Genomic DNA, 13,707 nt, shown 5'->3' with positions numbered 1-13,707 from the left:
AGTTATAATTATAATTAATTCTGCCCAAAAAAACTGCACCATATGTATCAAAGAAAATGAATTTTTGAAATAAATGTTTTTTTTTTTCCTTTGATGCATCTGGAGCAATGTGTTTGCCCCATAACTGCCCCACTTTTGCCTTGGTACATAAGGCAAGATTTACGAAGCTCTGCTAAGGGATATCGAAGCTTGATCCGGCATTAACTGCTGCCATTGACTTGAATACTTTGCAGGATCATGCTGCAATGACCCTTATGAAAGCTTAGTGAATCCCCTCCAGATAGCTCTATGTCATTGCATTTCTTTCAAATTCATATTTACTAGGGGGGGGGGGAGATTTAACTAGCCAAGCTTACTGTACCTCCCATCTAGGGCATTGGGGACTTCATCTCTCTTATGCCCAACTATCAATAGGAGACACTCATGATAGTCGGACCTAAGCAGATTTCATTGCTTCTTTTTTTTTTTAACTTATTGTAGTGTATCCAGTACTAGTTGTGTACATAAAATTGTAAAACGTACAAATGAAAAAAATTGTCACGTTGTGTTCAGTATGGTCAAAATTCAGCAAAATTTGTATTGCCTATTGACAGTAGAACAACTGTTTAACAAATGAAAAGTAAAGGACTGATAATCATTATGTTAGTTTCCCCTTTGGAAAGTGTTATTTGAGACACTAAAGCATTAAACTTGAATTTAATATGTGGAACTGAATGCTTGTTCTTATTGAATACTCCCAAGAAAAGCTAATTGTCTAGGTCAGTGGTAGGTAATATGATATACTCAAGGGTATAACATTAACCACATAATATATAGGAGCCTCTCCCCATCCCTCGAGTCAGCGGGTTAATGCCAACGAGCTAACGAAAATTGTCCCATTTGTCTCCTTACACTGGGAACTAGTGATTAGCACTATCATTAGGGAGCTGAAGGAGCAGGAAGAAGCTACGATTCCTACCATCAACATTTCCACTCCTTCAGCACTAGGGGGAGAGGGAAAGGTTGCTGTTTGGTTGGCCAGCTGTTGAAGACCACAAGTTAAGCCTCCAAGGGTCACAGAAGGCTCCAGAACTGCCTGTTGCCCAGCAATGGTCTAGATAAATAAAAGTCAATATGTGCATTTTATTTGCTAGACAGTGAAACATGGTTTGCTGTTTTTTACTTGAACTTTATAGTTCTGTTGTAGGAACTGCAGTGAGTATGTGGCTTCTGTTCCTGTTCATTCAAAATACCATCTTGTAGAGCAATGTGTTATAGCTTCTCTCTAGCTGAACAGAAATATCTACTGACTAATAATGTGTATAGGAACAGGTACACTACAAATGAAATGTTGATCATTGATTTCTTTTTAGGAATGTCAATTATTCTTAAATAATTTTAACAAGCAATTACTACATATAAAAGAAAACATGATGTACGAAACTTGTGAACCCTACGTACAGTATATGAAGTTTGAAACACATAAATAATGATTATTTACTTGCACTGAACATAAAAAAAATATAGAATAAAATTCTCTTAAACACTGCAGTGGGTGCCTATGAAGTACTAGAAAGCTTTGGCAAGAAAGGGGTCAATCACTAATGTACTATTATGCTCCACAGAAATACTGATTCAGCAGTGAGAAGTATTGCAGTAACTCATAGATGTCTGAAAGCTTTGATGTATTGCATGAGTCTTGTTTGTATGCTAGTGCTAAGGTCATATTTATCAATGCACCCATATTGCTACAGAATTGATCATTTATCTTCCAAGCACTTGTCAGGAAATATAGTGGGGAGCTTTTAAATGTTTACCTTCATATTTCTGTGAATTGCAGATAATCGATGTGTTCCAATCTGCACTATAACAAACTGGCAAACTGCTTCAGTCCAGTTATGGATAAGCAAACACTTTAAACTATCTCCATCCCCATACTGTTTGTTTAGTACTAACGGAAAATTTGTTTGCATGATTTCTAAAAGTGATTTACCGTTGTCTACCTTTCAAACTGTTCTGGTAATGTCAGAGCTCCTGATGTTCCACTTGTGCAAAATTCAATTATGGTTATTTCCAATAACACAACCCCATACGCCTAAGCACGTTTTAATGATAGGACATGTTTGACACGGTGTGCTACAATGTATTTTACAATGAAATAGCATTCATCTTTAGTAGACCTAATCACATAGCAATTCTAATGCAGGAAATAGAATTGAATCTATAAATTATTCTATGATTCTTACTGATGGAAAATCATATTAAATCAGGCTTTTTTCCAATGACCATTTAAAAAGTAGTGTAATAGTTTGTTTGAGTCCACTGAAACATGCTAGATTGGTTGAAAGTTAAACACCTATCCAATAATGTATGGTTATGGCTTATTGTGTATAGGAAAACGGGAACAACACCATTGCTGCTTCGTACATATTGTAAATTAATTCAGAATGTTCTGTAAATGCTCTTCTGCACATTTCATACTTAGCAAGCAGAGTCTCAACAGGTAGTTGGTCCGTTTGGCAAAAGTATTCAACCGGGAACACAGAAGTTGAGACCTGCTCAGCATTTAGTTAGTAAACAGTATACCGATATTTGTCAGGTAATTGGTGGCTAACATCAGATGGGAGCAGATAATGTATATTACTACTTGAACCGCTTCTCTGGCTGCCTCTGCAATAATATGATTCCTGTTTACAGGTAAGTATTCACTAACCCACTTAGTATCTATATTAATATAGTTTTATACAGCATGATTCTTACATTTGATTCAAATTGTTAGCCAGAAAAGTTTATGCCATCTGAGATGGTCGAGTTTTTTGACGCAAATAAACAATAAAAAAAAAGTCATGTGCAAAGAAGCAGAGTTTGACACATCTCATTGTAATCTGTGTGTCCAGTAACTCTTCCATAACTCATTCTTTTAACACCCCCTTAATCACGGCACAAAACTTGGAGAAAAGACCTTAATACATTGACCCAAAAATTATTTTGCAATGTTTTTTTAAAAAGGTCTCAATCAGCTACAGTATATTCAAGTTATTAAATATGACACTGTCTTTTGTCCTAGACACAATTTCCCCTTTCTTGAGGTGCAGGGCCCCATTATCTAATGGACAAAATGGGCATTTGCAATGGAACCATGGCCGTTAGGTACCCACCCAAGGCTGCCGACAGGAAGGGGGTGGGGGTGTGTGAGGGGGGGGGGGGGGCAGCAGGGACTAACATGTAGTGCCGAATCCATAGAGGTGCCTGTCGGAGGGGGCATGCTGGAGGGTGTCCAGAGAGGTGCCAATCAGAGGGGGTGCCCCATCTAACCCTCTGACAGTGCCCCCCCTCCTAGGCCTCTCCATCCTCTGATGCTACAGGTAGGTACACTCGGCTCCCCCCACCCCCCAACACTCTGTTGTGGCCCTCCTTAACCCCCAGGCCATACCTTTACCACCTGGAACATACCTAATCCCTCACCCTGCGTCCATAACTACACTCCCAATTCCATAACTACCCCCACCTCCCAGCTCCTTAAGTCCTCCACCCCCCAGGCCCAAAATGTATTTGTTGAATTATTTTTTCACTTACAGGGTTAAGGCTCATGGGTTTGGGCTCAAAGGGTCCCACTGGTTTATACTTTACCAAGGATCCACCAGCGTCCTAAAGTGGTCCTGTTGAGTGTTTATAGACAAAGTGGATGATGAGTTAATTGAGACACATTTAATTATGGATTGGTCCATCATCATTTTTCATTTCTTAACATTATTTTTAATTTTCTTAAAGCAGCAGTACCCATTGTTTCTTTTTGTAATTGTACCATATGGTCCCATGTCGGTGTATGAAACAAATACCCAGGGTCACCAATGTAAAGGCACACTGTTATCTCCCCATGATTTTGCAGATTGCTGTTGCCACCAGACTAAGGCTAACCCAATGGCCATATTATGTCTACCAAGCAAGTATTCTTGCTCAGTGAACAAACCTAGTTATATCTCTATAGCTCTATGGGACACCTTAGTTAAAGTAGTACAATAAAAACAGATCATCAAGCAGCATGACTGCTTTAATGTCAAAATCTCTGGCACACATAACTTGACATAAAATACTCTATGGAAAATGTAGTGCACTTATATATCAATATTTCAAGATTTCAGGCAGAAAAATGTTTTTTTGCTTTCTGTCTTGATCTATTTTTCTCATGCTTGAAACAAAGCACTTTCAAGGTCTTGATTTAACCATTAGGCTAGCCTTATGATTTGCCCTGCATGTCATGAAGGCTGGCATGACAGTGGCTCTTATACCATACAGGGTACATCATGCTCAGACTCTTTTAGAAACAACACCTGAGTCACAGCAAAGGCAGCCCCTCAGAGAGTCTCCCCAATATGCTTCACCTTCACTGCCCCTGTCCACTAAGCAAGCGTGGACAGGGTTAACATCATGGGGAAAAGACAGACACAACTTTAAGGATATGGATATCACCAGCACCCCCCCTGCATCTCTACTGTGGGGGTCTGTTTCCTGCTCAACTGTTTTCACTTCACCTCAGACGCTCTTAGAAACAACACCCTGGTTGCAGCAAAGACAGTGTAGCCTTTGGTGGCAGCTGTTTGCTGATGTTACTGCTGCTCTGTTATCGGCTTTTGGTCAAATATTTAAGATGTATATTGAAGCATTTCCAACTTCACATGTTACCCAGCTCTCACAGCTCTACCTCTGCATAACCCCTCTTACCTGGTCCTCGACGCCAACTCCTTCAATTAACAAGTAGCTACAGTATATGACCTTATGTTTCCACTTACTCTTCCTTATAGATTATAAACTCCTTGGGACAGGGCCCTCCTTACCTACTGTAACAATGTATGTTAATGTTTGATATTTTATTGTTTTCATCATCCGACCCTGTTGTACAGCGCTACAGATTATGTTGCCACATTATAAATAAATTATAGTAATAATGCTATATTTTGGTTGTTTTCTAGGCAGAGCCCCCTTCACTTCGGTTCATGTCACCAGGGGGCTGTGACCACGTGATTGCTAAGCCAAGTGATCACGTGGTTGCGATCCCAGAAGACCGGCGGCACTTGAGTACTGCTAGTCTTCCAGCACCGTCAGAGTTATATTTCCATGTCCATCATTTTAATGTTCAAAAGGTTTCAGGAAACCTGGATGAGATGTGTGAGTTCAACTACGTTCTGTTATGACTTTAAGCAATAGTTATATTGTACAGTACTGTATGTGTCTAATGTGTTTTTATTTGCTATTTAATACATTACTGCAGCACAGTTGCATTAACGAACAGAAAAAGCTTTCTGACCAGCTTTCAGACGGCCAAAGAACATGATTGGTACGAATATTAAAAAGGATTTTGTGCTCATCCCTACCATTCTTCCAGTAATAGAAAATTAAACATACTGTAGCAGTAGTCATACTCAAATACCATGTGCTTCTGCAATAAAAATGTTATTTTTTAGCCAAAGAATAGCTTGACTGATGAATATTTGTGTTGCACCCTACAGGAGGCATCAAAAATTACAATTACAATATACTGTATGTCTCTATGAAGAGGTGTATAATAAAAAAGCAATCCTATCAGTAATTCCATACAGCACGTGGGACAAATAGCTATTGCTAATATTATAACATCATAAAAAGCCAGTAACCATCCTCACACTGATGAGACCCAAAAGGTCGAAACAACTGTCTATGAGTAAGTTTATTGGCTATGCACTTCTTTAACCCCTCCTGTGCTGAAAAGCCGTGTAATACGGCAGGCATACGCTTGCAGGGATTCATGTTAAAATGGATAAGAAGAGAAAGGTGACACTGTGTGCTCATTTGCATGTCATTACCCAGAATCCCTAGCTGCAGTGGAATCACTGTATGCTAAGAGATAATGGTAAACAGCAGTGTAGCAGACCTGTCTGAGACATGTGAATGTGTGCACATGTGGCATTTTTAGTTGCTATATTTTTAGAGAGATATTACTTTTATCTCTTGTAATGTGGCATATTTGTGACAAATCAATGTCAGATATGACATGGAAGTAGTAACTAAAATGTGTCTAGTTTTACAGATTACACCCATTGATGTACATCATGCACTAGTAACATGATGGAAGCCCATCCATGCTGCTATTCCACTAAGATGCATTTGCAAATTGTCTCCACAGAGTTCTTTTGAGCTGTGAAGGCATAAACCAAGAGTACTTTTTTCTTCTGTGATATGCAGCTGGAGTATTAAGATGCTGTCTAATTCATGACTTTTAAGATCAGAAAACCGCTACTGTAATTTTTACACACAAGAAAATGTTTTAATAAAAGCTACATATTAAAGCAGCCTACCTGGCATCCCCCTAAAATCCACCTTCCCCCTCCAACCCTAATTGTACCAGATGTGTGGTTGCACCAAACTCTGCACTATCTAACTCCCCCTAACATACCCCCTCCCAAACCTTAATGGGACCATACACCATTCTGAGGCATCTACAATGAGCAGCCAGTCTAACTTTGGTTTCCACATTGCCCCTTATTCCCTCTAGACTGTAAGTTCTCAAGAGCAGGGCCCTCATTATCTTCTGTGTCTGTTTGCCCTTGTCTGTCCTTACTTGTATGTTGTTCAATATATGTAATTGATGTCACTCTGTATGTCACTCTGTACTGTATCGCGCAGCGGAACAAATAAACAATAATAAAAATAATAATATTTTAAGATCCCTGCATTACCAAACATTAGCATTTTACCAGAGTTCAGTGCATCTTTTTGTTTAAACTATGCAAAAGCTTTCATACATAATGAATGTATGTATGTATTTTAACATTTTGAAATAAAAGTCACAAAAGTGATATGGTAGTTTGCATTAGTAATGCATGTGCTCAGTGCATCTTTTTTAACCACGTAAATGCTGGAAATGGGATGCAAGTCATTGTAGAGCCATGGGTATATTTTCTCATACCACCCAATGTGCTTTTTCTTTTTCATGTGCTAATCACATTCTTCACAGTAATCGTTATTTTATTTTTTTTTACTTTGGAGAAACATGGCCACCACTGTAAGTTTTGTAAGACATGTTTTACAAATCAATCTTGAACAATGTAACTTTGAAATTGCTGTAGTAGTCTTATTTTAACTCTCTAAGCCAGTGTTTCCTAGAAACCTTTGGCTTCTACATGCATCCCTAATGGGTGCCCTGCCATTTTCAGGTCATTTGAAAATTGTACCAAATACTGGAGAATTTACAATGCATATGATCTCAGACACGCTATTAGAGAGAGTTGGGGTTCCTTACAATATATCTGATATCAGACGTGCTATTAGAGAGGGTTGGGGTTCCTTACAGTATATCTGATATCAGACACGCTATTAGAGAGGATTGGGGTTCCTTACAATATATCTGATATCGCACTATTAGAGAAGGTTCGGAGCCTTACAATGCATCTGATCTCTGACGTGATATTAGAGAGGGTTGGGGTTCCTTACAATGCATCTGATCTCAGACACGCTTTTAGAGAGGGCTGGGGTCCATTACAATGCATCTGATCTCTGACGCTCTATTAGAGAGGGTTGGGATTCCTTACAATGCATCTGATCTCAGACATGCAGTAAGAGGGGATTGGGCTTCCTCAGAATTTCACAATATAATTATAGGGTTCTTTAACCAAAAAGAGGTTAAACACCACTGCTCTAAGCTACCATAGGATTTACTCTCTAATTCTAATTTATGATTGCCATTACTAATTGTAATATCATTGGCAATCCAAGTCACTTGAAGGTGACGAATGTTACAAGCTACTGTACTTTACTAATTAACCCCCAATGCATCGAGCTATTTTTTTCCTATGTTGCCCTGTGTGCATCAGCTTGTGGTTTGGGTAAAAGAGAAGTTAAAAAGAAGTGACCTAGTGTGTATATTATAATAGGATGAATACAATTCTACAACTGGATTAGTTGTTTGTTTTTCTTTTCCTTAGCTTAAAAATCTTTTTTGATGTAAACTTTTCTTAATGGGTGTATTCTATAAACTCTGAATCGGCTAATCTCACCACATTCAGTCCAAAACTCACATCCGAGTCAAAGAAGCCCCCAAGATTTTCTGCATAAAATGTAAGACATTTGGTTAACAAGTTTCTTAAACTTCAGGCAGAAACATGTAAAAGAAAAATTGTTATTATTTTTATTAAGGATGGGCTCATTCGCAGATTCGAGCAGTTCTGAAATGGAACGTTCGATTCAAACTCCAAATTCAACTTCAGAATGATTTTTGCAGCCCGAATGAATTATAATTATAAACCCTCAAATATCCCATGCTCTCATTTGTTTTTGTTTGTTTTTTCCTTTATTTTTTAATTGTATTTTTTTTTTTTTTAATAAAATGGTCGAAGATTTGAAAAAAAAAAAAACCCTGAAACTTTTGTGGAAATAAAATGTATTTTGAAAAAAGAAAAAAAGAAGTGAGATTTCAAAACAAAAACCAATGGGGTTAGATCTAAAACACCACACTTAAAGGGGCAGTGCCTCATTAATTTCAGCTGCATTCCCCCTGCATTCCGAGATACATACCTGAGAACCTGCCCCTGCTTAAGCTCTGGCTGGGCACCCAAAAAAGCTTGTGTCCCACAGGCCAATAGGAAGCAACAATGTGATCCCCATTCGGAGGTAAGTATCTCGGGAAGCAGGGGGACTCCGGAGCTTAAATTAATGTCGTTCAGCTCCGGAATCCCTCTGCTTCAAACCTGAGGGCAATTACATTTTTGTTTTATTAAAGGAGGCTTGACGTTTTATTTATTGATACTTATGGGCTTACAATTTTTGAGAGACTGGTACATACATTTATATTATATAAAAATAATTTTTAAAAAATAACTATTTTAATACTAATGAGGGTCAGGCTTTTCTCTTTTGATTCTATTTATGCTTTGGACATGTTATCTTGATGGTTTTTTAGAAACAAGATAAAATGTGCTCTAAAATTTATATTTTATTCCAGTACTTTCTTTACTCTAATGTTTTGCGTTGACTTGTACCTTGATCAGAATGGTATGCACTTATTCTGGTCAAGGCTATCTTTGCGCTAGGAAAAAAAACTATTTACATGAGAGATTCGGCAAGTAAAAATACACACTTGTGGTGCATTCACATGTCTCCTCAGGCAGGTCTGCAACCCTGTATTTCCTCATTATATCTTTTAGGCTGCGCTTATTCTGCCGACGACGGCGACCTATGACGTCACCTGTCGCCATTGCGATGAGTTGTATTTGAAGTTTAGGCGACGTCGCTGGCTGCAAGGCATAAAAGGGGAGCGCAGAGTCACGGAGAAGCTCCCGATTGGCCGCAAGGGGAGACCATCGCCGAAAAAATAAAATATCAGTGACTACCAGATTTCTGGTAGCACTGTTGCTCCCTTGCTTTGTCGCCGTCGCATGCACTTTAAGCGACAATGCATTTGTTTTGCCGCAACGACGACGTCGTGTCGCCATCACTAGCTTATAGTGCCGGCGAGGGTGACAGCAACGCAACGTTGTGTCAAAACAAATGCATTGCTGCCGTCGCGTGCGCTTATAGTTAGTGCGACGCGACGGAACGACGGCTTGGTCACGATCGCTGGAAGTCATCTCAATTTGATTTTTCCAGCAACCGTAGCCTGACGTCGCCATCACTATGAGCGTAGCCTTCGCATGCAATGCTTCCACTGCAGCTAGGGATTCTGGGTAATTACATGCAATTGACATGGACTCCTATATCTCTGTGACAAAATCTGTTTTATTTTACTCTACATGCATTTCCTAATTTCTAGGTATTGTACCATTTACTCCGTGCTTTTAGTTTCCGATGTGACCTGCGCACACTATTAGCATGGTTCATAAAACTGAAGTGGGTGCAATTACACAAGCAGAAAAAATTGGTGTTTAAAGGCATTTTTTTTGAGACGCTTGAAACCTGCAAATTCTATCCATCATTAGTCACAGTCTCTTTAGTGCCTTTGGTGTTATTCAATATGCTCCAGTATAATTTTCACAATGAATGAGAGTTCTGCAAATAAAAAAAACTAAATAATATCCCTATCTGCAAAGGATTTCCAATTCTCAGTTCTTTCTTTTAGTGTTATGACAATGGTAAGGGACCACACGCTAGCTGAAAACTGATTCAGATTAGAGCTGTTTAAATGCATGGTATATATATATATATATATATATATATATATATATATATGACACCAGTGGCAGATGAATATGGATGAAGATTGTTAGATATACAACGCAGTACAGCACGTAATTAAAAAAGAGAATTTAGAATGAAAAGCCATCTCAAGATAAATTATTGTCACTGGGGAAAAATTAGCTTTAAGGAATGTAACGTAATCACTTTTACTCCAATGTTCTATGAGTCTTATCTGTGCGAAATCTGGACAGGTGATGACAGCTTATTCTGGAAGACCATTAACTTTATGAAGATATATAGCGTCATTTAGCTTTAATGAGTTATCTGAAAATCTGCATAGCAGGATAAAGCATCTATCTTGTGGAAACACTGGGTATGTAAAATTAAAACAATGCCTTATCATGTAAATAATAATTTCACTTGCAGGAACATAGTATAGTACTAAAGCACTATTTTTCAATTGGATACTGGACAAAGGTGGAAAGCTCCCAAGTTCTTGTGTACAACCTTGTGTACATTGAGATAGAAACATGCCCTCCATTGCAAGGCAGTTACTTTCTAACCAAATTCATTTATCATACTTTCCCAATCATATTTGCCAACTTACCAAAAATAATTAAATGTCCCTGGAAGCAGGTTTTATATGTTAGTGGACGTGATCGCCATATACTTTGACTGTATGCAAAAGTACAGTGTAGAATTATAAATGGACATTGCTCTAATTATTAAGAATTGCATACTGATGTAATCAGACTAATTGTTTCCGCAACGCTGCGATTATCTGTCTGCGATGGCCGCGGCACCGGAGGATTAACACTGTGGGGTTCAATCCGGAAGCATGGACTCCCAGCTGCCTGACCGCGGCAGACACCGTGAGCCGTGGAGATCTTTGCTTTCTCGGCCGCGTCTCCTGAGACAGGAAGTCTCGCTACATCTATGTGAAACAGATTTGACTTCTACTACTGGTGCAAGCACAAACCTGTTCACAGGTTCTAACATTTACAGCAACTAACTTATTTCTGTCTATAAAATAGCAACTTCTGCATGAATAATTCAATTTTGTTTTCTTTTGTTAATAATTTTTTCCCTTTAAGAGCAAGATTGACTTTTTTAAGACATTTGCTCAATTTAAAAAAGCATTTGATATTTATTCGGATAAACATTTACAGTATATATCGCTACCTAATATCAAATGCAAGGAAATTACTAAGCTTTGTTTTATTTTTTCAAAATGAAAACACATTCACAATTTGCAGTATTTCCTTTCACCATTACAGACGATCAACTTTGAAGAATAATTTTCCATTTGAATGAATATTGCTAGGGAGATTTGTACCTCTCGTGGTCATTCTAAAGCTCCATGCCATTAGTCAATAATGGTTGGTTAATCATTTATTCTTACCAATGATAAAGACAACCATTCCAAAATATTAAGAAAGGTCAACAATGGAAAGCTTAGGAAAATGTAATTTCATGGTCCCTATTTTATTGCAGAAGCAACCTCCATAAGTACAGCAACATGAAAACGTTATTTAATAATATTTGAGCTATCACCACTAGCACTGAAGGCTCAGTTTAGGGTTGATCTTCCACTGTCCCACTAAAAAGATCTTGGTTTGAACATGGGTGACATGTTCTTTGCTGTTACTTGACAATTATTAGTCTACAACCAAAGACCATATACTTGGGTATACATGACCAAGTCTAGTGGATAAAACAATGCATATAATAAAGAATGTCTGTTCATGGATTTACAGTGTACATTTTACATGGTAAATTAAATGTCAATATTACCATTGTTTTGTTTGCCTTCCTCTTAATCAATATAAATACAAATATAGTCTATGTTGACTAAATTTTACGTAGGTTGAACTCGATGGACAACCTCATGTCAACTATGTAAATAATCATCTCTATAATGCAGGTTATATAAAATAGCAAGAAAGATGTTTAGATTACGGAATTATGCACATGGTATGCAAGATTCCCCAATGTGAGTATCCTTCTTGAGTTTCTTTCGATCTTCCACCTTTTTAATGAATATTGGGATCTGAGTATCAAGACAAAAATTGAACTATTTCAGGGCAAAAAAAAACAACTGCACTATATACAATATATATATATATATATATATATATATATATATATATATATATATATGTATGTATGTGTATATATATATATATATATATATATATATATATGTATGTATGTGTATATATATATATATATATATATATATATATATATATATATATATATATATATTATCATTAATCTTCGTTCTGCATTAGCTACGATTTTTAGAATTAACATTATCATAAGGAAATGCGATTTAAAGTTAAAATTCTCTATTTAGTATATAATTGTTGTATGAAAGAAACATACATTCTAAATCCTTCTATTTTCGAGTAAAACGGAAGAAATAAAACTTTTAATAAGCAGTTATATTTTCACATCCACCACCAGTTTAAGTTCTTTCAAATCTAAGTCTGTCACACATTTTAATCTGGTCTGTAACTGTTTCATACGCCCATAATATATATTATCTTTAACTGTGCACGCAATGTCTTGTATATAATGTATACCCTGCTCATTTATGTAACTGTATTTGTAACCATGTATTATTTGTCTTAACTCTGTGCCCAGGACATACTTGAAAATGAGAGGTAACTCTCAATGTATTACTTCCTGGTAAAATATTTTATAAATAAATAATATTCAGAATCTTTGCAGGTTCCAATGCATTATGTTGGACTAATATGAAATTGAGAAAAACAAATTCCATAGGTTCTGTCTTAAAAGCTTAGACATCTGGATAAAATGTCCTAGCTGATCCCAAAGCTGTTATTAAAACCTCTGCTAAATACAAGTATATGTATAATACATAACAAATATTTCTAATATTCGGGAATATAAATGTAGAACATTTCTAAGAAAAACTTAAAACAAGATTATTGTTTATTACATTTATTCTAATACCAAACTCCAGAAAATATTGTTTAAACTTAAAGCTGAAATGCAATAAGCAAACTTTTTCTTTCATTCAGATAGTCAAAAATTCCCTAGTGCTGATTAAATGTATTTTACTTACCAGCGAGTGTATCCCATTTCAAAGACCTGCTATTTTCCTGCGGTCACTACATCTTTTTATCCTGGTGCAATACCAGCTATTTTACCTACTAGACTGCTCCTGGATAGGTCCACTTTGTGTCACATGATAGAACTCATTTAAATATCGATAGCGCATGACAGTATCTCTGCTGCATTATGACAATTTCTCGCGAACTGCGGCTCTTTCTGGCTTTTATGCCCTGAATTGTGAAGAACCGACAAATATTCATTACCCATATATCTGGGGGCATTAAACATAGTTTGACATAGTTTATGTAATGCGGTCCAAAGTTACAGCTAAATTCCGCAGTACCGTTTCATATTCAACTATAGTTCATGATACAGTGAAAGGAGTAATCTTCTCAAATTATTTTGTGTCAAATTTTTGACCACAGCTTGTCCATTTTAGCTGGACATGGAGCTTGTAAATAACAAAAGATGCATGTTTTTTAATTTTTATTGTGTGAG

General features: G+C 37.1%; 1 protein-coding gene across 1 annotated transcript in view; it reads right to left on the bottom strand.

Moving 5' to 3' along the window:
• SLIT3 (slit guidance ligand 3) overlaps positions 1 to 13,707 on the bottom strand; it is a 765,483-nt gene that overhangs the window by 226,832 nt on the left and 524,944 nt on the right. The window lies entirely within an intron of this gene.

Source organism: Ascaphus truei, chromosome 5 (genome assembly GCF_040206685.1).
Source record: "Ascaphus truei isolate aAscTru1 chromosome 5, aAscTru1.hap1, whole genome shotgun sequence".
NCBI classification, from domain to species: domain Eukaryota; kingdom Metazoa; phylum Chordata; class Amphibia; order Anura; family Ascaphidae; genus Ascaphus; species Ascaphus truei.
The sequence above is the reverse complement of the archived record's forward strand: the minus strand, read 5'-3'. Positions and strand labels throughout refer to the sequence as shown.